The sequence below is a fragment of the Lissotriton helveticus genome, chromosome 12 (assembly GCF_964261635.1).
Source record: "Lissotriton helveticus chromosome 12, aLisHel1.1, whole genome shotgun sequence".
NCBI lineage: Eukaryota > Metazoa > Chordata > Amphibia > Caudata > Salamandridae > Lissotriton > Lissotriton helveticus.
In genome coordinates, this window is record NC_136073.1 from 259,309,559 (window position 1) to 259,335,715 (window position 26,157).

The 26,157-nt window shown below is 44.2% G+C and overlaps 1 protein-coding gene across 2 annotated transcripts in view; it reads left to right on the forward strand.

Moving 5' to 3' along the window:
- Positions 1–26,157, forward strand: part of WWP2 (WW domain containing E3 ubiquitin protein ligase 2) — a 523,918-nt gene that overhangs the window by 64,859 nt on the left and 432,902 nt on the right. The window lies entirely within an intron of this gene.

Here is a 26,157-nt window from a genome sequence, read left to right on the forward strand (position 1 = left end):
GTTTTCCAGAACAACCCACCTCAGTGCGCTGTGACGTGTATTTAACTAAAAGGCAGAGTCGGCTCTGTGCCTTTTTAACTGGACCTTCTCGCCACTCAGTTTAGCTGCTGTGTGACCTGTCACTCTTCAGAAACTGCGCTCTACATTTTGTAGAGTGATCAGTTCAGCAGGCACAAAATACTTGCTAAAGTGGTTGTATATGTCGCAACTGTTGTGCTGGTTGAATCAGCCAGGTGCACAGGGCAGTGTGCAAAGTCCTCCTGTTGATGCTGTGGTATTGTTTGGTTTGCATCACCCACTCAGCGGTGTGCCCGATGAATCTTGGGTGTAGCGTGGAAGTAACAAATTTGACAGAAAATGATGACCACTGGGCTGGTCTACTTTGCTCGTTTCTCTGCCAACTGTTGACACCACTTATCCAGCGCTCTTTCCTGGCAGTCTGCATGTCTCAGCTCTGATTCACACCCATTTCATGTAACACACTATTCCATGTTTGGCATATTATATAATTATCAACTCCACTTCTACTCATATGTCAACGTTACTCGTGTTTAAAGGAAAGAAATATATATAGAGAAGATTAAATAACTCCCCTCCTGCCCTGGCAATGGAAGAAAAGAAACCGGGTGGATTCAAGCCAGATGCTCACCTGGGAATTGAAAAAGTTTTTAAGTGGCTGTGAAGTTGACTTGGGTGCTGGTGCTGCTTTCACCATCTTCCTTTCCTCTGTGGAGCATGGGGGCTCTGAAGAGGGGACTCGCAACCACCCGACACTGAAGTGTCTAATTTCTGGTATTTTCTTCTCAAAGTGTATTTAATATCAAGGGATATTTAAGCACTTTCCAATGAGTGTCAGGATATGTACATTAGTTTTGTAGATCGAGTGGAAAGGTAAACATAATCACAGTTGCACATTTCGAGCAGTGACTACGGTTTGCATTGCAGTTTGTGCAAGTGCAGCGTATAAAGAAGACTCCAGCGCATTATTGCTGTGTATTGGTGGTTAGTACACATCAGAGTGAAGGAACATCTATTAAGAGGGGAGGTAGTGGTACAGTATCATGCTCCAGGGCAAAAGGGAGATAAAGGCACAGGGAGACTAGAGGAGCAAGGAGTGTAGATAGGTTTTGTTTAGGAAGACCAAATCAGAAGATAATATTTACCGACTGGTAGATCTTTGAGGCTCTGGCACCCAATTTTCTGCTGCCTTTTGAAGGCTGGGTAGAGTTTTATGGTGTGTTAATCTGTTTAGTATTATGGGCTAGATTTTTTTAAGTAGGTTATAGCGATTACCTAATTGTGATTTTTTGTGAATCGCATTTAGGAAATTGCTGTTCCTCTCTTTTGAGTTTCATTAGTGATTCATAGTGGGCAGCAAATAGACCTACCTCATTAATATTAATGAGGTGGGTCGCAATGTGTGACACCCTGGGATTTGCTGCCATCAAAGGGATGGTGGCCTGCAGGGGTCAGCAGACCATCATGTCTGTGATTGCTTTTAAATAAAGAAACTGTTTTTTGTAACGCAGCCCATTTTTCTTAAAGGAAAATGGGATGCGTTTACAAAGAAATAGAGGAAACCTAGAAGTTTCATTTTTTTAAGAATAGGCAGTAGTCTGTGGGACCAGTGCCTACCATTTCAATGTGGTATTAGGAAGGGATGCCCTCAACTCGTCCCTTCCAAATTCCGAATCACAAAACCCAATTTGCGATTCGTTAACAACTTACTGACTAGCAATTTGGCCTTTGTACATCCCAAAAAGCATTTTTGCCTTTGCAAATGGCCCGATTGCGACTGCAAAAATGCTTCATACATCTAGCCCTATATGACTTAATGAATCAAAAACATGGTGGTTGTCGTGTTTACATAGAGAAAGCACAACTAGACCTTTGGTAAATTTAATGAAAACAGAAGACAAAGGTTCACAATTTTTTGTCTTAAAGCTAAAAAATATATCTTTGCTTTTTGAGTTCTAGAGGTAACCTGTTTCGTTGTGTAGAGGTGTAAGCTAAAATCTGATTCTTAGAAATTGAGATTTAAGTAAACCACGTGACAGTGTGACTGTTCAGTGGACAGGGCAACCTGCCCTCGAGAAGATGAGAGCTTGAGAGATGGGCATCTCTTCTGGCCGCACCCAGCCTTTGAAAGGCAGGATTTCATTGTGTCCCCCTGCCTGTGTGGTTTCAATAGCTGAGCATGTGGCAATGTGACTTGGCCCTATGGGCTGGGTTAGTTGATGCTCAGTACACAGCTGACCCTGTAACCAATATTTAATTTGTTTAATTTTTTTTTAAACAAAGTGCAAGGGCCCAACATTTTACTTAACAATACTACAGCTGGTGCTGCTGAATGCCGAGTTTTCGGAATATGAAACCTTACGCTTCCTTTCTTTTCACCTCTCTTGTGCAGTTTCTTTTTCATCCCTCCTTTTTCCCTTCATCACTAGTTTGCTATATTTCTATTCCTCTTCCTTTACCCCTTTTACGCCTTTCCATCTCTTGCTCCTTTCCCTCTCTTGCTCCGTGTCATAGTTCGATGTTGAAAAATAAGTCCCCAAAAATTAAGTGCTGATGCGCACCAGAGGCTCAAATTAAGCACTGCCTGCTAACCAGATTGAGCCTGGGATGATTTGTATTGGAAACTTGTACGTGCACCACGCGCCTACCCACCTGCTCAAGCGCCTGGATAGTGGATACCCTCACGGCGGGGTGATTAGTGCGCTATACCAATTGACGTAAATACTCAAGGCTTGTGGGAGCAGCCAGACACACAGACGGATGATGGTGCACGAGTGACTCTTCTCCGGCATACATCGCCTGGGGTGTGGCCATGTGGGGTAATCGCCGTGACATGGAAGACAGATCACGAGTGCACAACCTAGATTTGGGGCAAACATGCTGTGCATTTTACATAAAAAAAAAAAATGAAACACATGTCTCAACTTTGCTCATGAAGCACACATATTGTGCGCCTTCCTTTGGTGCGAGGGACGGGGTGTGCGACGTGGAGATGTGGTTTTCTGTGCCCTCTGCCTGGGTGGGGGCTGGCATCCCACCCAAGGATGCAGGAGAGCGGGAACCCGTCGCCGCAGTGCCATGCTTTTCCCATTTGATATTTTTAGCCCCGGAGTGAGCGGAGTCAGCCCGGGACGCCTGTCTGTCAGAGGCCTGCTCTGCTACTTCTCAGCCTACAAGTGCTCGCCGCTCTGTGTGCTCTGCGCCGCCGGTCAGGTTGCAGTGACATAAGCCTGCTACTGTTTCTTGATTGGCACCAGATGGCAGCTTTACGGCCCTCTGCCTTCGGCCTCCTCCCCGGTTTCTATTGATTGTTGTCCGACAGAGCAGGGAGGAGTCTGGGCTTTGGTTGATTTTTGCGGCTCTTGTGTGCTGAAGCCAGAGCCAGGGCTGAAGTCATTCATTTTGCAGAATCCCTTTCTGCTGCTCGGCCCCCTCTCTTTGTGTGTGTGCAGCCGACTCTCGCACTCTTACACAAATAGTACACATATGAATTGAAATGTCCACCATTCGAAGTGGAATAGTAAGTTCCATAGCAGCAAGAGTTGCCTTTTAGTTGCTCGCCAACCCATTAACCCCCCCCCCAATCCAAAATCAGTTGGCAATTCAAAACCAAATCACCAATCTCCTCCATAAATTGAAGAAAACTTATCGCATAATGTCCGCTACACTAAATATATGAAGCAGAGATCAACTTTGGGCCGAAGCAGTAAAAAAGCCGCAGGTTATCCCAGGAGTGCACACAGAGGACCCTTGGGCTTTTAATCAAGCCTCTTCTGTCTTATCAGATCCAGCATTTCTAATTTAATCCTCAGATTTAACACTGAAAAATTGGCCCCACACCGTCACAATAAACGGATGTGGGACCTCAAGGTGATGGCTTTGCTTAGCGTCTTTCATGAAGAACCTCAAAATCTCCCTCTTCACTCATTCCATCACAGAGTCAACGCCATTGGGATTTCCCTCACCATGAAGAATACGATCCCATTAGGACAGTTTATCAGGACCAACTCCTGTGCTGTCAGGAGGGATCGAGTTCCACTCCTTTCTCCTTGTGTGATCACAGATCATTCCAGACCTACCCACAGACAAAAAATAGACCTCAAATATCCCAGCAGCACATGTTCTTCCAACCAGTGATGGTCTTTGTGGTCACAGAGCTGCAAAGTAGCCATAAAGCAACTTGTTGCTATACAAATCACCTAAACAAGTTGTATCGAGAGGTCTGGAGATCAGCTCACGCCCAGATAAACTTTGCTAGAGGGGTGGGGACGCGGGCGCACACGTACATGAACTGTACAAGGGGAGCTTGGGTAAACTCAACCCAGACTTAAATTAATTGTATTGGAGGCGTTTAAATAGGCTCAGACTGATGAGTAGAGAAGTTGCAGCCCAGTGGAAGAATGCTCCTGATCCCTTTCACATGATAGTGCTAGCTTTGTTTTGAGTTAGAATGTTTAATGCTTTTTAACGTTAAGATTCTTATTGCAAAATGTATGTTTGCGTAAATTGAACATACCTCAATACACTAGAAAGAAATTAAAACAGACACAACAATAGAAATGATATTAAAAGAGACATGCACAGCAAGCATAAATTCCATTAAAACTGCAACGTCAATGTTTGCGTTTCCTGTTAAATAGTATCACCAAAAATCAGAAAAAACGATAATGGAGAGGATCAAATAATATACAGGGCAAATGCCTAAATTAACTTTTAAATGAAACATCTTAGCCATGTATTGCACTCGGTAAAAAATGAAATTTAAACAACACTTTAACTAAAACTCAAGATAAGATAGTAACATAACAGTTACGTAACTAACCAAAGGGTGAGCAGCAAACAAAACCTCCTAAATGCACTTTGACACAAATTAAGCCAGTTGGTAGCGGAAAAAGCTTGTCAACTAGATTACCCTTCCACCGTTTTCTGACTCTCACAGCGGCTCTTAGAAATGAGCTCACCCTTTAGCAAATTACAGAATTATTCAGTAATTGTAAATAGTGGAGGGCTTCTCTACATCTACGATGCCCCAACCTATTTAAAAGAGGCTTACGAAAATGTATCAGTGGGAGGTGCAAAAAGTTACAAAAGAACATAAAATGCATAAGTGACTGCTCCGCAATTCCATTACTTGGGCTCGGCGGGACAGGTCCCCCAGGACATCCAAGTACTCTTCCAAAGTACAGGAGCCTCACAGCCGTGTCTGCTATGAAATGGACGAGGAGAGACCTGTCCCAGAATGTAAGGTCTAGGGAGAGGTAACAGGCTGGCTCAGCGGATGCAACAACCCATAATAGTTCAGCACTGCTCTTTGCTAATTCAGCGTGCAACCTACTCTCTTCACTAAAGTACATAAAAAAGCGCTTAATCCCGTATGTATCAATTCCTAATACTCCTGGGGGTCCTACATGAAGTGGCCAGTCCCAGTGCGTGGAGGATTTTTGATGGTGGGTCTCTTATCTAGACTGAGAAAGTCCAAAATAATGCATCTACAGATGCTCGCCCAGGGGGAATTGGCCCAAACACTAATCCATAGCCATAAAGACAACAGAAGCATCCTTTCCTCAATATAATGCCGATTAAGCTCCTCATGGATGATATAGCTGGAGCTATTTGGCAGGAGGTGTAGAATTTTTCGGCATATATGGTTTCCCTCAGTCTGAAGAGGGGAACTATTATGGTAGCCCCATATCCCCGTCCCATTCATAGCTGTTGGTATACACTGGGTGTTGTACACATTTTGGAGAGGTAAAATAGTCCCTTTCCTCAAGGGCCTTGGAAGGTTTAAAATTGCTCACGGTGCTCTACTAAGCCTAAGGCGTGAACTGTTCAGCTGAGATTGCCATGAGCCAGAAGAATGAAAAAAATGACTCCCAGGTAGCTGAAATTGCTTACACTGCGCAGAGGCTGACCCTTAATGGCAAACCTGTATATGTTAATGTTGGCCCACATACCATAATCTGCGACTTGCAATATAGTTGGTGACTAAGTCGAAGTTACTCATGAAATTAACAAAAAGGTCTACTAGATTCCGTAACGTTCTAGGAATGTGTGCCAGTAAGACTCCGTCGTCTCCGTAAAGCAGCACGGTCATCTGGGTACAGGCAATTTTGGGAGTGTCTACCAAGGGGGAGGTCAGGTGTGAACAAAGATCATTTATGTACGAGATGAAAAGTAACTAGGCCAAAATGCAACCTTGGCACACTCCTCGCATAAGGCGGCACTCAGGAGACATTTACCCATTTACACTGAAGTGCTCTTTGGCTGCTAAATCATCATGCATGAGAAGGGTAGCTCTATGCCCATATCCAGCAGCATCAACCATAACTTGGAACTGTTTATAGAATCAAAGTCTGTTGAAAGGTTCATACAGACCAGGTACAGAGGGTAGCGCCTAACAGATATGTATTTGTTTACGATTAGTCTCCAATTTAGGCACTGCTCTACTGTAACCAGACTGGAAGGGAACCCAAACTGGAAGGGGAAGAGAATATTATGCTCTTGAGCTCATTCAGCAAGGTGATTGTAAATCCCTCTGGCTTTGAGTTTGACAGTACTGTCTATGAGTTAGAGCAGCGAGTAGCACTTATGGGACATATGATCTCCCTTTTTAAAAAGGGGTATGCTAAAGCACCGTATACATACATATATATATATATATATATATATATATATATATATATATATATATATATACTTTTTTTTCCTTCAGGGAGCTATTAAAAACATTAATAATCAATAGGCCCGTAGATCTGTTACATTTGATAAGATCTATTGGAATCCCGTCTGGGCCAGAGGCTTTCCCTCTCGAACTCTGGCATGTGGCCAGCTCTATTTCAGACATCGCTATGGTAAAGGGCAGCAAATTTGTTGAGGTCGGATTGAAAGCACCTGTAAGTAAGGATAGTATATACATTTTTATTAAAGATAAAAGATCTTGCTTAGCTGCAGACCTGTAAATTGGCTCTCAAGGCAGAATAGATGTTTACTTCTAAAGGATCTACTTCTGCCACAGTGAACAACTTGAAGGCCAGATGGGATGGCAAGACTCATTGGACAAGCCATCTTACATGATTGTCGGCTGACAAGCGCCTCCAGTGGAGTTGCTTCAGAACTGGAACATGTGATCATACCTCCTTTAGCCAGATATAAGCCTTGCTGTAGCATCAAACACTGTTTCCAGTGGAGAGATAAGGACTCAAGGAAGCTCTACCTGGACAGAACTGTGGACCTTTTGCTGTGTCCGAACAACATTTTATTTTGATGAAGTCCTGGATGAAAGCTTGTATATGAATGTTTACATAGAACAGTAATGACAGCAGTTTGTGATATGCGAGACAAAAGTAGCAGATATGCATTAAATATAGTAAAAAAGAAAAGCTAGAACAAATAGGGCAGTAGCTGATACTAATAAGGTAATAGAGTACCCACTCAAAACTAAAGAAATCAAGAAAATACAACTCAATGTCATAATAATAAACAAAGAAAAATCCACAAAACTTCAGGTTATTTCAATTGTCCATGATTAGCTAACTATTAAAAAAAAATCCATAAAACCCAAAATTTTGTTTTGGGCACATTTTTGGTGTTTTCTTGATTAAATATAGGTAATACAGATTATTCTTACATCATATGCACCTGTTTTGATATTTAGTTATTTAAGATGGTTACTGTCCATCCACCTAAAGATCTCAGTCAAGCAAATTTGGAAGTTTAGTTCGGCTTTGGTAGAATTTTTTTCCAGGGAGACAATCAATTGCGTATCATCTGCATAAGAAGTAACGCATATGCCGTATGACTCAATGAGGGAAATGAGGGGCATCATATATTAATTAAAAAGGAGGGGACTCGGGATTGAGCCCTGAGGTACTCCCGCATACATTTTTTTTCCTTAGAAAGGAAAGTGCCCAAAGATATGAATTATGTTCTTTCCGAAAGGAACAAACTGATCCAGTTAAGGGCCCTATCAGTGATGCCGTTGTTTCTCAATCTATCAATTAATATTTTGTGGGAGATGGTGTCGAACGCCGCCGATAAATCAAGTAATATCAGGATGGCGTTCTTTCCCTCGTCTTGCAAAAATTTAATGGAATCAGTCAACTCCAGAAGAGCAGTTTCCGTTGAATGCTTAGGACGGAACCCAGATTGTTTATGATGCAGGATATTGTTCTGTTCCACAAAATTGGAGAGCTCTTGATGAACTATAGCTTCCGTTATTTTGCCAAGAATTGGTAGGAGAGAAATGGGTCGAAGATTCGATAAGTCAACCGGGCTTTTGTTTTGTTTCTTCATAAGTGGTTTGATTATAGCTTTTTTCCAATCTTTATTTACCAAACCAGAGCTCAGAGAGTCGTTCACAATTTTGTTAATGTAGGGGTTCACAGTAGCCACAATTTGGTGGAGGTCAAAGGGGGGACATGAATCCAGGGGCGAGCCCGATTTGCAGGATATAATGGTATCCCTAGTGCGGGCAAGGGTGGCCGGGCTAAACCTACTAAGGGGTTCGTGTGACAAGTTCAAGGTGTCGTTAATTTCCTTTGGATTGTGTAAGGTTATTTTTGGGAAATTGTCCTGAATACGGTTTATTTTTTCCTCAAAATAATCTGCGATCTGGTCGCAAAACACCTGTGAGGGAGGAATTTCTGTTTGCAACATTTTAGGATGGGTGAAAGATTTTACTATACCAAACACAATTTTTTGTTTTTGTTGCGCTTCAGAAATCTTTGCAGTGTAATAGTTTTTCTAAGCTATTTTTATGCTAGCAAAGTATTCCTTCCTTTTTTTTTTACAAAGAGATCCTTTGCTATGGGATCATAATTCTTCCTCCACTTCCTCTCGCTTTTCTTACACTGAAGGTGAATTTCCGAAAGAGCTTGTGAGTACCATGGGGCACTCAACTTCTTAGTATTATCTTGTTTCCTGAAGCATTTCGGAGGGACTAAATCTTGAGTAGTGGACTGCATCCAGATGGGAAATTTTAGGGAGTCTTGTTCCACGTCACCAGTCAAACTGGGTGCTTGGGCTAGGGCTGTTTGCTCTAGCCTAGTGCTTTTAGCAATTGCAGTCCAATTTTGGGTGGTCTTCATAAATTGTCGCGCTATTTTATTTCCAGCTTTAGGTAGGCTAGAAACATTTATATTGAATGGAATAAAACAATGGTCAGCCCATATTTGAGGTATTGAAGGAAGATACACTAATGCGGGGAAGTTAGAGCATATACCGTCCAAAGTATGGCCGGCTAGGTGTGTGGCGTTTACGATTTTTTGAGATAATCCATAAATTTCTTAAGTATGTAGAAAATTCTCTACTTGTGGATCCATTTTTGATTCCAAATGTAGATTAAAATCTCCCAGAAGAGTAAAATGGGGGTAGCGGAGTAGCTGTTGTCCTAAGAGTTCTCCTAAGGATTCCAAAAATCCCGCGGGGTTACCTGGCGGACGGTATATTAGTCCTCCGGTAAAAGAGATTGAAGGCTGAAGGGAGATGGAGAAGCCAATGCTCTCAGCCCCTTTTATTTGGTCAAGGCTGAACGTATGACACTTCCACGAACTTTTAATTATTATCGCCACACCTCCTCCCCTATCCTTTTGCCTGTCGGCCCTAAATATAGTATAATCAGGGGGTAGGGCAATGGACAAATCGGGGGCATTCCATTCGTTCAGCCAGGTTTCCGTTATAAAAAGGAAGTCAAGATGGTGTGTCGCAGCATCCTAGTTAATATAGGAAACCGGAAATGCAGAGGGGAAAGCAAAGAGGGAGGAGCAGGAAAGCGAAGTCAGCCCTGGAAGACTAGAGCGCTAATCTTCGAGCGGGTCGGGAAAAACGTCCCAGGCACCGCGTTAGCGTTCTAGTACGGGGCTGTTATCAGCAAAGTGACCAAGTGCAAATAATGTGTGTGCAAAATAGGCAAATATAACAACGATATTTAAAAATATCAAATAATACCCCCGGCTAAAAACAGAGTATTAAAATGAGCCTCAATTACAAGATTGCAGGGAAAATATGTGCGGAGCACTTCCTATTAACTCACGCCATCAAGAAGTTAGCCGTGACCTCCCGGTTCTAATAAGGCACCGGAAATGGGAAGGGAGGAGCAGGAAAGCGAAGTCAGCCCTGGAAGACTAGAGCGCTAATCTTCGAGCGGGTCGGGAAAACGTCCCAGGCACCGTGTTAGCGCTCCAGTACGGGGCTGCTATCAGCAAAGTGACCAAGTGCAAATAATGTGTGTGCAAAATAGGCAAATATAACGACGATATTTAAAAATATCAAGTAATACCCCCGGCTAAAAACAGATTTATTAAAATGAGCCCCAATTACAAGATTGCAGGGAAAATATGTGCGGAGCACTTCTATTAACTCACGCTATCCATGGAAAAGAGAAGCTCTATGTGTTGTTGATAAAAGGATGCCATGAGAATTCAAAGGAGTCCTCATTTCTCAGAGCAATGTGGTGTAGAGAGAAAAAAGATGGAGGATTGAGAGTATTGACTTAAATATCCTGCCAGAGTTTAGACTTATTCTTTAACGTAAATCTTGCTTTAATATTATTACATAAACATTTCCCATGAAGGCACCTGTAGGAAAAAGTCTGTTGTAGAAGATCATGATTTCCATGTAGTGTTTCGTGTAAAAACAGGTCCATTACATTTTAGGTTTATTCACAGCTAAATGTCTTTATACAAGACTAATACCTTAACTGAAAGGACAGTCTAATGAATGAATGGTGTGTGTCTTCCCTGCCACTAACCATGAATCATTCAAAGATGTTCCCTGCAACAGTATGTGATTGAAAACAGTGCTGCTCCTCTTTTCGGGCACTGAGGTCTATTTTTCCAGTGGTTAACTTGGAAGTATCTGTTTTTTTCAGGCTCTGGCTACAATCTCCTCCCGGCCCGTTTAAGTCCTCAACAAAAGACTATTGTTTTTTGTTAGGTCATCTTTTGTTTGTCTACCTTTATGAGCTGCAGCTAGCCCAGCATTGTGCCACTGTTTTCAGGTTTGTAACTTGACACAACCCTAGTGTGGAAATGAATGCAGTGTTGGGTCAACCTGTACAGAGGGCTACATGGAGGCTAAGCACAGGGGCCCAGTGGGTTCGCAATTATTGCCAGAAGTTGTTATGGGATTGCTCTAAAATCTTTAGCATCACTTTCTTTTCCTTACCTTCTGGACTCAAAAGATTGTCTGAAGGAGGATTGTACAACCTACGTCCAGGCAGATTTCAGGATATCCACAGGATTTGAATGTACATACAATTAATCCAAACTGATTTAATTTATGGTGTAATAAAGGATTATCCGAAAAATCGGGCACGTATCTGGCCCACCTGAACTTATGGTGTAAACCCCAGGTCTAGAGGACGTTCATGTGCCATTGTAAATCTTTAGAGCAGCTCCTGGCAATCATCACAAACATATTAGTCCTATATAAAAGATTGCAAACACTTAATTTAGACGAAATTGTTGATATTTTACCCTTAATTAGTGTTTGCCAAAGAGTAGTGCATCAAGGTACATGAAACCATAGTACCATGGGCCCTAATGCAGGCAAGGAAAATGAGTCCCAAATTAAGCAGTGAAAAGCAGGCACAACTAGGGTGCAGAGAACCCTTCACACCGCAGGGCATCGTATTGGTGTGAATACAGCTGCCCAGATTAACAGCAATGTTTGGCAGCTCTGATCGGTGCAGCAGCATGTGTGGCTTTACCATAACCATGGCACACATATGGAGGATCTGCACACATACACAGGTATATTGGACAGGAATCTTATCTCGTATAGAGTCGAGCACAGTGTTGGTCCTCCTGCTGGACCCCAACATCATACTCTTTGGAGCATCGGGTAACAGTAGTGTTTACCCAGTGTCCAAGGGGAACTCAGAAAATATAGAAGTGTTGCTACTCAGCTGTGGTGTCCTGCAGGACGTACCAACCAAATACCACACTCTAAAACCCATCACAAGTCCATACATCCCTTTCCCTTCACACTCACTGGATGGTCTACCTGACATTATATTTGACATCTGGCTATTGGTGCCTATAGCATTTTATTATTGGAATACAGACTATTAGTGTCGTAGCTGTGAATGGAACTGGTTGGAGGGGTTAAGGGTGGAGGAAGGGGGGAGAGTAACTGAGATCTTATTCAGTACTTAATGTCTGCCATTCCCCCTGAAAAAGAAAATGAGATAATTACCTTTAAATCATTGCCACAACCTGAGCTCAGGCCGGCTCCGAAAACATTGAGGGCAGCGGCTGGCCTGCGCTGGTAGAACAGAGGCCATTTTGTCTTCCTGCTCTGAAAGGGCGCGCTGTTGGTTATGCAGAGGCCTCCCTCTGTGCCCAGAGCATCCACCCCTCTCACTGAATGGGGGTCCTGGCAGAACTCTGTTTGTTTTTATTTTTCCAAAAGAGGTGTGTGTGTGTGTGAAAGAGACGTGGCGGGGGAGGGGTGCTGAGGAGTGTGAGAGCTGCTGATGTGATGGGGGCATGGTATATAATTTCACCAATTCGATACACCTTGTTAAAGAAAGCTGCAACGTCTGGGTGTGCTTTCTTAATTGGTTTCCTCATTCTTCTTTAAACTGTGAAAACAAGTTAAACATTTGTGAGTCACCTCTGTCAATGAAGGTCGTGTTTGTGGAGGTGAGGGGAACAACGATCGATTGAGCAGCACGTGCCTCCGCGCACAATGTCAAACGTCATCGATAGAACGCGCACGTGCTACGCACGTACGCCGTGCCGTCCTCTGACTGAAGTGGACCGATTGAAGGAGCACAAGGGCCATGGCACAGATGCACCATGGCTGAGGGCCGCCACCCTGTGCTTGTCTGACTCCTTAGAACAAAGAGCCTGAGATGTGCCTCCTTTAAATAAGTTTGCGTCCCTCTTCCTTTAGCGTGTGTTTTCCCGTTGGTGGGGCTCAGAGCATTTCCTATTTTTGGAAACCAAGCTTGCAAGGCAACGCTCAATGTGAGAAATAAAATTAGGGTTATACACCGCTGTAGCGCTCTGGCCCTCGTCGTATGGCTGGTTTCAGGGAGAGTTCTGTAGCCCTATCAGCACCACAGAGGATTGAGCACTTTCAGTAACCATAGCACAATAACCCCAGTTTGGGCCATCGCTGAATGCCAAAAACACTGCTCACTAAAACGCCCACTGGCTGTGGAAATATTGAGTTCATATAAGTGCTTGCTTTCAAATTCAACCGTGTTCAACGAACTCATTATTTTTGGACATAAACAATCCTGGTTCCACAGAAGATTCGCTTTAGATTTACAGTCATGTAGCCCGTAGGACATTAAAATAATACAAACCCCAGTGTCAAAAAACATAGACCCGGCAACGTTACCCCCAAACTTTCACCCTTGTGAGATTGCTAACTTACCTAGCCATGCAAATGTGTATTTCGAAACTTTGTTGTCACTCGGTGTTTCTCTTCATTCTTTACTGTTATTCAATGGTATATTTACACTGTTTTCTTTTTCAGTGGTGTTTAAAGCATAACAGTTTGTTTTCAGTATTGCACTGTTCCATTCCATATCCTTTGCGCTGCTGTAGATGAACTGTTATTCTTGTACAAATGGTACTTTATTGCTGCTGGGGGATGGAAATGCCTTGCTCCATGGCATCCCGGACTGGACACCCCTTGAGGGACATCCTACACACCAAAGCAGATCTCTCATCTCTTTCAGGGCCAAAATGATCACATCACCCCAGTGCTTAATTTCCTAAAAAAAAAAAAAAAAATGCCATGGCCCTCGTCAGGAGGCCACTGCAGCTTGCACCACTCCTTGCTGCCAATGGAAGTAACAAAACAACTACTAACCATCACACTCCTACAATTATGACAATTTCAGGCCCCCAAAGCTATATGAATGGCTTGGGTGGCAGGTAATAGTCATTTTTAATGTATATTGAAGTAATGATTGTTGTAGGAGTCCTCTCTAAATTAGACAGACAGCGCACAAGCGCCGGTGTTGACAATTAAGGGCTGGTGCCAAGCACCGGACACCACAGTCTCAAATTAATCACTGCATCACCCCAATTCTGATGGAACTCCACCCGCTCTCCTTGCTGATATACTCCATCTTCAAAACCAGCTGCATCATTCAGCTGTATCATTCGGAAAGACATCACGACTTGCCAGTCTGGCTGAAAATCACTTGTTGACTATATCCTGTTGAGTGCTTTGCTATTAAAATGCCACTATATATGTAGACATACATGCTGTCATGGTGTAGGTGGCTTGGAGCTCGAACCATGGCATCGCTTACATGGCCTGCTGTCCCCTCTGTCTTTTTAAGAACAAATGGAATATAGATCCTTTTATATGTGAACACCACTCAAAATTCACTTTTCTTGCTGTCTTGAACCTGTGGCTACAATTCCTGAGGAACCAGATGACACACGTCTGTGATTGGCTTTTTTCATAGACCCACAGAGCTTCACCCACCTTTCACAGTATACCTTTTGATCGCGTCTGCTCCGTGGGCATATCACGGAAGATGTACGATGGATGCGCCCGAAGCACACCTTTAGGGCTCTAAGCTTATGTCAGGAAGGGTGGGGAGGCATTTATCTAGCCTCGGTGTGTGTCTACTAGTTTAAAGGGTTTTTTTCTTCATCCGTGTGAACTACTGCAGCAATTGGTCCCAGGGAAGTCAGGTGGGTGCAAAAAGGATTTTTTTTGGGGTGGGTCTTCCCCTTAAATGGTAACATAAATTTGAGATTTTAATGCACCCATTATAATGAATTAGTAAAATTAACGATTACGAGAAAACTGTGATTAAAAAAAATGAATGAAAAAGGTGTAGATAGGTACATTGTAAATAACATTTAGCCCTCTGTCACTTTAAAATATAAAAAGATTGCACACACAATGTATCATAAATAAATCTTTCAAACCAGTTACTATTTTTAAAGTGCTATAAATCATCTTTTTGCCTTTGTTATTGTCGCAGTTGTATCAATTTTTTGTTTTGCATTTAGAGGTCAGCTGAACATATAAATAATGCTGATATATACTCATGCTGATAAAAACTCATGATATTTTGAAGAGACTAGCCAAAGGCCACAGCATACATTAATGGTTACACGAAATGTAGGAGCGCAGTGGAGGCAATAAAACAGTGTTCACTTTGATTTAGATTCTAGGTAGGTTTTAGAGTCGTTTCTAAAACTTTGGACATACTGTCTTGGAAATCACTAAGAAACCGTATTAGAAAATAAGGTTCATCTTGAGAGCGCAGTCAACACGGACAAATTCTGTATTTCAGTAATTCTGGTGCAGTGGGGGAATACGCTTTTTAATTAGCCGGAAGCTCCTCCATTCCAGTAACATCTGCTTTCGACTTTAACTTGACTGCAGCACAATCCCAAGCAGAGAAGCGCCGTCAGATCTTCCACCTAGGTGAAAAGAATGAGTACAGTTGGGTGTGATTTCACAAGCACGTGTAACTCCGCATGCACTGTGCAGAACTGCAGACAAAGCAAGGCACAGATTGTAGAAAACACGATGGGCTGTCTGCAGATTAAGCAAATCAGAAAATGGAACATCGTGCGTCTTTACAGAATAATAGGGATTGTGAAAATGCCACCTCAAATGTCATAAATGTGCATGCACAGAACAGCGGAGAGGAAATTGAAGCTGTTCATGAAAGATCAGTACTAGTATCTGCAGCCTGAAAGCAGTTTCTCAGGTGAGCTGGTAATCAGCGGCGAAGAGGATCAGGATAGGGCAGAATTATTGTTGCATGATTCAGGCAAAGCACCTGCTTTTCCACCTGATGACCGTGAGGAGCAAATATTGGAAAACCCAGTAGGACTCTCTTGGGCCTGTTGGCATTGCCAGTGTCTTTTAGAAATGCAGTTTTAGCTTCAGCAAGATGCTGTGCAGCATGGCAAAAAAAACAACACAAAAACGAAAAAAGAAGTGCCATGATACAGCTGTGCGCCTGCATGATGATGTGGGTGCATGCATGCATGCATGTGCCTACAGCATGACAGGTGGTACTATTTTTAAACATTTTTAATTTAACATAGCAATCGACAATGCATCCGTAAATTTATAAAACTGAAATAGAAATAGTGTAGAAGTGTTTTTGTAAGGTGAGTCCAACAGCAATTTGCTGCCTTGTACTCTCCCTGCCACACCAGCACCCCCATCTCCCCGGTACCTCACCCCCCCCGTCCAAAACAAACCACAATATTCGTTGAAAATAATATATGAAATTAAAAGACAATGGGGTGGGGACAACAGAAGAGCGAGTGGGAAAAGAAACGAAGTGCATGGTTAGGGGAAAAGCAACAACTGGCGAGAGCAACACAGTCGGGGCAGAAGCACGAGTGAGAAAGCAACATTGGGCGTAGGGTAGGTGGGAATTTAACTGGGAGAAGCAGACTAGAGAGCTTGTAAAATGAGGGAATCAGCAACATGGATCAGAGGGGGTGGATATGCAGCTTGAGAAGAGCACATTTGGGTGAAAGTTGGAAAGCACATGTGATTTCATTGAGTGCTTAAGCAAATAGAAAAAAAGTAGTTCCCTAAAAGCGAGTAGTGGAAGGATACAAGTCGGCCAAGCCAAATTATGGTAAAGAGGATATACTCCAGAGGAGGGACAACAAACACAAGACAGAACAAATAGAGAAGGAAAGAATCAAACAAGCAAGCAAATGAGTGATAATTTAGCTGACTGGTGGTCTTTGTACTCTGGTGCATGCACGCAGATACATGCCTTCTTACAACCATAACACGCTGGGCAGTTTAACTGTTTCCAAACCCATTTGTCTTTTGAATCACTTTATAATTTCAGTGGCTTAGGGTGCTCTGCTGAAAGGTTAGGTAGCTTGTTATCTCCACAAAAACATGAAAAAGACTGCTGTTTCCGAAAGTTTCACCTCAAGTGAAATTTTATAACTGAGGTTTCTTAATAAAAAATATATGTGTGCAGGAGAATAACTGAAAATGAGGAATGAAAAATGATGTGCTACAGGCAATCGAAAACTAGTACTACATCCAAGTGTTTGCGCTATAATTGTCAAAGTCAAAAAGATAATTTGGACAAAGAGTTGATGAGATTGTGCTAAAATGTGGGTTAACAGAGAAAAGGGTTGTGTTTTTGGAGCTGCCTCTCTCCAGAGAGAACGTTTATTTATTTACAAGTTTCATAACAGTGCAGCCCACGCCCAGACATTTGCCTCCAGGGCAGTTTGTGGCAAATGGCTGAGCGTGGGGAGCACATTTATGAAACTTGTAAATCCGTCCCTAATAAGATAGATGAAAGCCTTTCGAGGTGTCTTCCTTTACCAATAGCACCAGTTTAAAAATGTGTGGAAGACATACATCCTTCTCTCGTTAATAGTTTAATAGTAGACATAGAATGAAGATACCTCACATTAGGCAGAGCATTCCTGTCCCAGGCTACAATTGAATCGCTTTTATGCTATGGGCGATTGGTATTGTTAACTAGTGGTGGATAGCCATTTGTAGTTATGTTTGATAGCCAAACTGGAGTGGTGGAATATAGAAATGTATGAGCTGTGTATGCCAATTTAAACTTTAAGGTGGACCGTAGGTACAGCCAGACAATTGTAGCCATTTGTATTAATTTACTTGAGGATTTTTTTATTGTCTTGCATTTTGCCTGCGTACCTTTTGAGGGCATTTCTGCTATTGCTGACTAAAACACGTAGTTAGCAGCCGATGTGTGAAGTCCTATCCCCTAGTTATTTATATGTTGCAGTTTCTTTTACACACATTTAACCTGTTGTGTGGTCAATTCGACACTGGGAAGAAGCATGGTACTTCATATAGTAATAGAGGGTTGTACTAGAGTGTTTTACTTTAGTTTCACTTACTATTGATGCACGATAACCCGTGCTGTCCAATGCTCGCAGATTTGAGGCATATTCTGTATGTGCTTCACAAAAAGCTAATAAAAACCATAGTCTGTTAAGAATATTAAGAGTCTTTTTATTGGTTTCTAAATGTCTTAAAGTCTGGTAGTTCCACCTAGAGAAAACAAGAGGTGGGCGGGGGCGTCCTCCCTCATCCAAAGAAAGACGTGATGCCGTGTGAGATGGAGGCTCACTGGTCGGTAGGAGACCGATCTTAAGCCTTTGGTTGATTGGTGGTGTGACAACAGACTGGAAAGGTACTTTGGGGTGTGACAATGTAGCGTCTTCTGTATTAGACAGGGGACTTAAAGGATTGATGGTTTCATAATATGTAACCTCTGCGTGATTATTTCAACCTGAGGACTAGACAGGCTGGGTGGTTTTGCTCAGTTTGTTCATAGTTTTTTGCTGGTAGTCCCATCTAGATCAAGTTACAATTGTTACTGGAGGATGTTGCATCTTGTGACAGTCACATGGTTCCTTCCTTGTCCTGATGTAATGTTTTGTCATGATTCTATGTGTGATGTTAAGTGGTTCTTCAAGTTACTGTATGTGTCAATTTAAAAAAGGAGAATCTACTCAGGGACTGGTCTAATAACATCACAAGTCTGGTTTGATTTGATTTGATTTGATTATGGATTTGTAAAGCGCAGCGAATGCCCATGGGCGTCTTGGCGCTAAGAAGAGTACTTGACCGAACTGGTTGGGGAACTGGCGCACTTACCTGATGACTCCTAAATTGGCCTCCATGGTATTAAACATTTCAACACCTATACCTCCCTCCATTGTTCTGTATCTGCGCCCTGCCGTTTTAATTTGTAACAAGGGATATAACCACTGCCAGAGCAATCACATTCTGCAGTAGTGTGAGTGGTGGAAGATACCTTGAACGAGGTCCAGGTGACAGAGATCGTTTTTTGCCACTTGAGGAGTAAAATTAAGGAGCACCCAGGATGTGAGTAATATAATTGAATTTCACTGGAGTACGATGGGAGGGATTCAGTCGAAGTACGGTAAAACGTACCCTAGTAGCTGAAGTTTTCCTGCCTTGTTTCGTCTCGCACTAAAAGTGGTTCTTAACTGATGACAGAAGAAAGATAAAGGCCGTTAGCCATTATTTTATTTATTTATTAGGCACCACTTGCTGCTTGAAGGCCACTTCAAGGTGCCCAGGAATAAAGATAAGTGGTGGCAGAGTTAAAAGAGGTGAGTGGAAGTTGGTACACATGGTAATACAAGTAACATTCACAGCGCTCATGTAATTGCATTACAGTTACTGTTGTCCAGAGGCTATGTGTAGCTTCTCCACCTGATGGCTCAAAAAATTAGAGATTGACAATTTGCCACATGCAGTATTTTGTTTCCAACAAGTGTATATCCATTTTCCACTGTAGACCAAAAATGTCCTGATTCACATTAATATTCAATAAGTCGATACAAGGAAGGCCAATCGAACAAGATAATCTTCAACTACCTCCTCTATTTGAAATGATATTACTATTGTATGAGGAATGGGGCAGTCTATTCTAGTCTCCTAGATCTAGTGTTCCCAGGATTCGGACAGCAGGACCTTTTTTAATAAAAAGAAGGGGGAGGCTCGTCCCTGGACCTTACCGGAGCAGTCAGGAAATAGAGTAGCTGAGTGACATGTTCGGTGACCTCTTGAGATGCTGGGACACCTTCTGGAGTTGAAAGGAAGATCAACCTCTGCCGGCGGCCGTAGATTCTTCTGAGACCTTCTCTGAGGAACGACACAGTGCTCAAGTAGGAGTTGGCCATCTCCTCCTCCCGGTGTGAGAGGCCTGGCTTAGTGAGGCAACTGATATGAAAGGGCCCTCTCTAAGCCTCAAATGAGAGAGGTGCACTGTAGAGGAAGCCACAACTGAAGGTGGGAGTGCTCCAGAGCTCCTGCTGTGATCTTGGCCAACCCAGTAGACTCTAGTATGGAGTGTGTATATAAGAGGAGGTGATTGAGGGTCTGAGTGCACTGGGGCTCTGCTGTGCCCTCGCTACGGAACACACAAAGAAATGCACAAGACAGTTACCATAAAAGAGTAGCTAGTGGCCGCAACAAGGACTGAGGCAGTGCACCTGTTTAAGCTGGGGAAACTGCCAAAGCAGTGCCTCCCAAAGAGGGGAAATGAGAAAGCAAAAAAGACCAGAAAGACTTTTCCACCTGCAAATCAGTGACAACCCCTCCGTCTCACATATCTGTGGTGGATGAAACAAGCAAGCAAGGATGCTGGATGACAGTCAACCAGTGGGGAAGCTGTGATTTTAGCGGCTTTCCGGACACTGCAGCACAGCTGCGACTGAGAAGAAAGATTCTTTCATTGAGGCAAAAGTTGGAGCTTTGACTATTTGTAGACTGAGTGACAATGACTAGGACTTCGAGGACGTTAAAGCTTCAGTATCCATCGTGGAAAAGTCTACAGAGAACCTTCAGGACTGTGAGGTTTCCAATGAGACTTTCAAAGCTGTCGTGTTCTGGTCATGCTACAATTGGAGTCGGAGCTCGAAACCCCGGAAGACGCCAGAAGGGCTGCTATTAAGCACAAGTTAGGATTTTAATCCAAGGATGAAGAAACTGTCTCCCTCTGTGCTGAAAAACAGAGGTTTTTGTATGAAGAGGTTATGACACTTTTTCATCTTTCTCACCTGCCAATAGTCTGAGTAAGGAAGGGGTATGGATTATCAATGAAAAGTACAGAACGAGACGAGGGTTACTGCTATTTTTGAGCAGCATGCAAGACCGAATTACACATTTGTTTTTATTGGTGTAGTAACATTTCAGAGTAATACATTAATCAATACGACATTGTTGTACATTATAACATTACTCCTTACACATAGTGAGCAAAATACTGCGATTTTCATTTTTATCTTTTGTACTACTCAACGTAAAACTTAGAACAACCCCTTATCCCCCCTCCCTCCCCAGCACTCATATGATATACATAACTCAATATTTCAGGCAATGTCTTGCGGGTGAAGTCTCATATCTGCTTTTTAACTGGAGTGTCTTGACTGTCAGTCTCCTTTCTTTCATAGCGTGTGTGTAATGTGTTATATAGTAATAGATTCTGCATCCTGCTTTGTGTGTGGATCAGGAGCATAACATGCTCCGTGTATATAACAGTGTCACTAGGCTGTAGGCTCGTGTATACATAGACAGGCATCAGGAAGCACTATCGGGCCTTACTCAATGTGGGTCGTGGAGTGGGTTTCGAACTCCCCCAGTATTGAGTTCCAGTCTAGGGAGATGTGTGTTTTTCTAAGACCTCTGCGTTCCTCCCTTTGCAGTTCCAAACCTTCTGCCTTTCCCCATCTCAGTACCTCTCCGCGCCAGGTCTCGATGTCAGGTGGCCTAGCTGATTTCCATTTCATCGCTATTGCCCTTTTTGCCAGTAGCATAGCCAAATCAGCAAATCTTGTGGCCACGCCCTTTTTCTTTTCTGTGTGGCCTAGACCCAAAACTCCATATAACAAGGACGTGTATGGCGTTAGAATCTCCTGGACCGCCACCAAATAGTGTCCAATCTTGGGGCAGTCCCAGAACATATGCAGAAGGCCTGCATCATCCAACCCACATCTAGGGCAGTTATTTGCCGATTCTGGGAACATTGTGTGTATTCTGTGTGGAGTTAAGTATGCTCTGTGGACTTTCATTAATTGGATATACTTAAACTTAGGGTTCCGTGCCACTTTTTTGGGGTACTTTAGCACTCTTTCCCACTCTTTGTCCCTGAGAGCCCTGCCTGCGTCAGCTTCCCAGCGGGACGGGAGGGGCTGTAATGAAACCGCTCTGCCTACACGTATCCCATTTGTTAGCCATTTCGTCAGATGACTGCCTGTCCCCATCAAATATTGCATTGTGAGCAACGTGTTTGTGGCTGGTTCCGTTCCGGCTCTCGCCCAGTGTGTGGTGATATAATGCGCTATCTGTGCATGTGTGAGAAATAGTTGGGGTGTGATGCAAATTAGTGAAGTCCATATATGTCAGTAGATTCCCGTCTGAGAAAAAATCTCCGACCTGCAGCACTCCTGCATCGTGCCATAGTTTCAGCCTACGTTCCGTGAGCGTACCTGTCCCCAGGGGTAGTCCCAGCAGTGGATTCGTGGGCGCGTATGTGGAGGTTTTGTTAGTATATTTCACAGTCGCCTTCCAGTGCTTGAGTGCTAATCTGAGTAGCGGCGGGGTAGTGTCCGGTACCTTGGCCCGCGGGAGAAGTAATCGGTATATGGTCCCTCTAGCTCTATCAGAGTCAGATATGTTAAGTTTGTGCAGGTTGCGTCCCGCTAGCCAATAGGCCAGCCATTGTAATTGGCATGCGTAACTATAAGCGATCAGGTCTGGGACTCCCATACCTCCCCGGTCTGTCGGCAGCTGTAATTTTGCTAGACTAATACGTCGCCTACCTGTGCCCCACACCAGTTCCGTCAAAATCGTATTTAGAGCCTTAAAAAAGGGGGTGGGTATCAGTATTGGTAAGTTCGTGAAATAATATATAAGTCTGGGCAGCACCACCATTTTCGAGATCGTAACTCTACCCACCACTGAGAGCGGTAATGTGGTCCAGAAACGAACTTGTGTCCTTAGGGCACTAAGGGCCTTCCCCAAATTACCCTCCAATAGGTCTTGCGGCCGTCTGTAAATCTGAGTACCCAGATATTTAAAAGTCTCGGGTGCAATCTGGAAGCTGTGTGGTGGGAACTGCAAGTGAGTGTCCATAAGGGGCCTGTGAAAATAGTAGCCATAGGATTTATTTTCATTGATCGTGAGGCCTGAGAGTTTCCGGAAATCACTAAATATTTCTGGCAGTGGCGTTAGGGGGCCCGACCCATCTTTAAGAAACAATCAATCAATCAATCAAGGTATTTGTATAGCGCACTACTCACCCGGAGGGTCTCAAGGCGCTTGGGGGGGGGGGGGGGGGGTCCGCTACTGCTCGAACATCCAGGTCTTGAGCTGCTACAAGAAGGAGAGGTGGTCTTGGATCAGACGTAGGTGGATGGGGAGGGAGTTCCAAGTCTTGGCTGCCAGGTAGGAGAAGGATCTTCCTCCCGCGGTGGCTCTTCGAATGCGTGGAACGGCGGCGAGGGCGTGGTTGGTCGATCGTAGCTGGCGGGTGGGAGTGTAGAAGGTCAGGCGGTTGTTGAGGTACCTGGGGCCCAGGTCGTGGAGGGACTTGTGTGCGTGGGTGAGGAGTCGGAACATGATTCTCTTGCTGACGGGGAGCCAGTGCAGGTCTCTCAGGTGTCCGGAGATGTGGCTGTGTCGGAGGATGTCCAGGATGAGTCGTGCGGAGGCGTTCTGGATGCGTTGGAGTCTTTTCTGTAGTTTGGCTGTGGTTCCGGTGTAGAGGGTGTTTCCGTAGTCCAGTCGGCTGGTGACGAGTGCCTGGGTGACCGTCTTCCTGGTTTCGGTGGGGATCCATCGGAAGATCTTTCGGAGCATGCGTAGGATGTTGAAACATGATGATGAGACGGCGTTGACTTGTCTGGTCATCGAGAGGGAGGAGTCCAGGATGAAGCCCAGGTTGCGTGCGTGGTCCATTGGTTTGGGTGCGCTGCCCAGGGCATGGGGCCACCAGGAGTCGTCCCAGGCAGAGGGTGATGATCCAAGGATGAGGACTTCCGTCTTGTCTGAGTTCAGTTTCAGGCGGCTGTTCATCATCCACTCGGCTACGTCTTTCATCCCTTCGTGTAGGTTGGTTCTGGCGGTGGCTGGGTCGTTGGTGAGGGAGAGGATCAGCTGGGTGTCGTCGGCGTAGGAGAGGATGTTGAGGTATTGTTGGCGTGCGATGGCTGCGAGGGGGCTCATGTAGACGTTGAAGAGGGTGGGGCTGAGTGATGATCCTTGTGGTACGCCGCAGATGACCATAATATGTCATCCGCATAGGCAGAGATGACATGGTGAGTATGGAGACTGGTTATTCCTCTATGTACCGCCACAGGTCGTGCCTTTATTAGTAAGGGTTCTAAGGCGATGATAAAGAGCAGGGACGATAATGGGCAGCCCTGCCTGGTGCCTTTCGCGATTGCAAATTGCTCAGAAATACATGCGTTGGTTCTGACTCGCGCTGTAGGGCCGTGATAGAGCAAGCTCACCCACTCTATATATTCCGCAGGAATGCCAAATTTGGTCAGCACTGCAAACATGTAATCCCATCGCAGGGAGTCGAAGGCTTGTCTAAGGTCTAGGGAGATACACCCCTTGTTTTCTCCATCTCTCCCTTGGGGTATCATTAGCTGCCTCAGTCTCTGTAAGTTCAGTGCGGTGCTCCTCCCCGAAACAAAACCATTTTGGTCCGGATGAATGATATCCGCGACACAGTGGGATAGTCTTGTTGCCAGCAGTTTACTGAGGATTTTGTAATCCGTATTCAGTAAGGATAATGGCCTATAGTTCTCCAGTTGTAGGGCGTCTTTACCCGGCTTCAGTAGGGATACTATTATTGCCTGTAGCGTTGATTCTGGCAACGCACCACCTGCCAGGGCCTCCCGGTATAGTATGTGTAGTCTTGGGGCTAGGGTGTCTATGAATGTCAAATAAAATTCAGCCGGCAGACCGTCTGATCCAGGGGCTTTGTTTCGCGGCATTGCCTTTATGGCCTGTCTGATTTCCGGCATTAATAGGGGTTTCGAGAGCTCAGTTCGTTGTGTCGGTGTTAATTGTGGGATTTGCAGATCTGAAAGAAAGCTGTCTAAGTTCTGGGCATCAAGTGGGGTATGTGGTCCATATAACTCAGTGTAATAAGTCCTGAATGTATTATTTATATCTATTTGGGGTCGTATGGTCCTTCCACTCTGATCTTTCACTTCCGTGATGGGGATACTCTCTGGAGCATTGCGCGTTAAACGCGCCAGTAGAGGGCCCGCTCTGTCCGCCTGTGTGTGTTGCCTATATGTGTATGCTCTATAATCTGTCAACCACAGTTCCTCTAACAGCTCCGCGTGTTGGATATGTGCCTCTTGGAGTTGAGTGAGGTTACCATCCGTGCCCATAGCTTCGTTTTCTAGCATTGCCAGTCCTCCCTCCACCTTCTTGAGTTTGTCCAATAGTGCACGCTTGACACCCACTTTAGTGCCCATCGCTACCCCGCGTATCGTTACCTTGAACGCGTCCCATTCGATCTGTCTAGAACTGGCTGTGTTCTCGTTATCGGTAAAGTAGTGGGTGGTGGCATCTAGCAAAGTGGAGCGGAAGACCGAGTCCTCCAATGGGCCGGGCGATAAACGCCACGTTGGTATTGGGTAGGGATCCTCCCCCAACGTAATGTTAGTTCCACAGGGTTGTGGTCTGACAATGTCTTGCCCATATGTAGCACTGTCGTTATGGACCCGGTCAGTGTTCGTGAACAGAAAATACGGTCAATCCTAGTGTGCAGTTTGTGGGGCGGGAAGTAAAATGTTTACTCTCTATTAGCCGTGTTCAGTACCCGCCATGAGTCTACCAGGTCCCATCCATCTGCCCAGGACGCTAGCGCTTCAGCTTGTCTTCTACTGTCCGTGGCATGCAGTGGGGGGTGTGACCTATCTAATGTGATATCCAACACCGCATTACAGTCTCCTCCTATCACCCAGTCTTGGGCCACCCATCCTGACAGTACTCCACTAAGATCTTGAAAAAAACTAGATTGCTCCGAGTTAGGCACGTAAATACAACCCAGAACTATGCATATACCATCCAGCATCCCTTGCAAGAGTACAAATCTCCCTTCCTTGTCTATCTTTTGCTCTAGAACTTTGAAAGGGGTATTGTTCCTTATCCAAATGGCTGCACTTCGGGAAAATGCCAAATATTCTGTGGCGAATAATTGGCCCTTCAACTTCCGCAGCAGTTTAGCCCCCTCTTCCCTATTTAAGTGAGTTTCTTGTAAGTATGCTATAGACACCTGACGCCTATTCAGTTGTGCCAGAACTCTATGCCTTTTGTGTATTGAGCCCAACCCTCTCACATTCCAGGTGCAGATTTTATATTTATTAGGAGTCGACATGGTACAGCGCTTTCCCCAACCTGGACAACACCCTGGTTCTTAAGGTAGTTAACATTGCATAACCTAGTGTGAGTGCTTCATATGTACTAAACCTCCCAACTATAAGGTCCTTCTTACTAAACTGTGAGGTACCAAACCATAGTACCCAACTGGGGTATAAACTAATTGTTATGGTGCTTTCGCCTGGGGGGGTGTGCCCAGTCGATAATCTACAGTAAGTCTCTACTCGAAGTCTCTCCTCC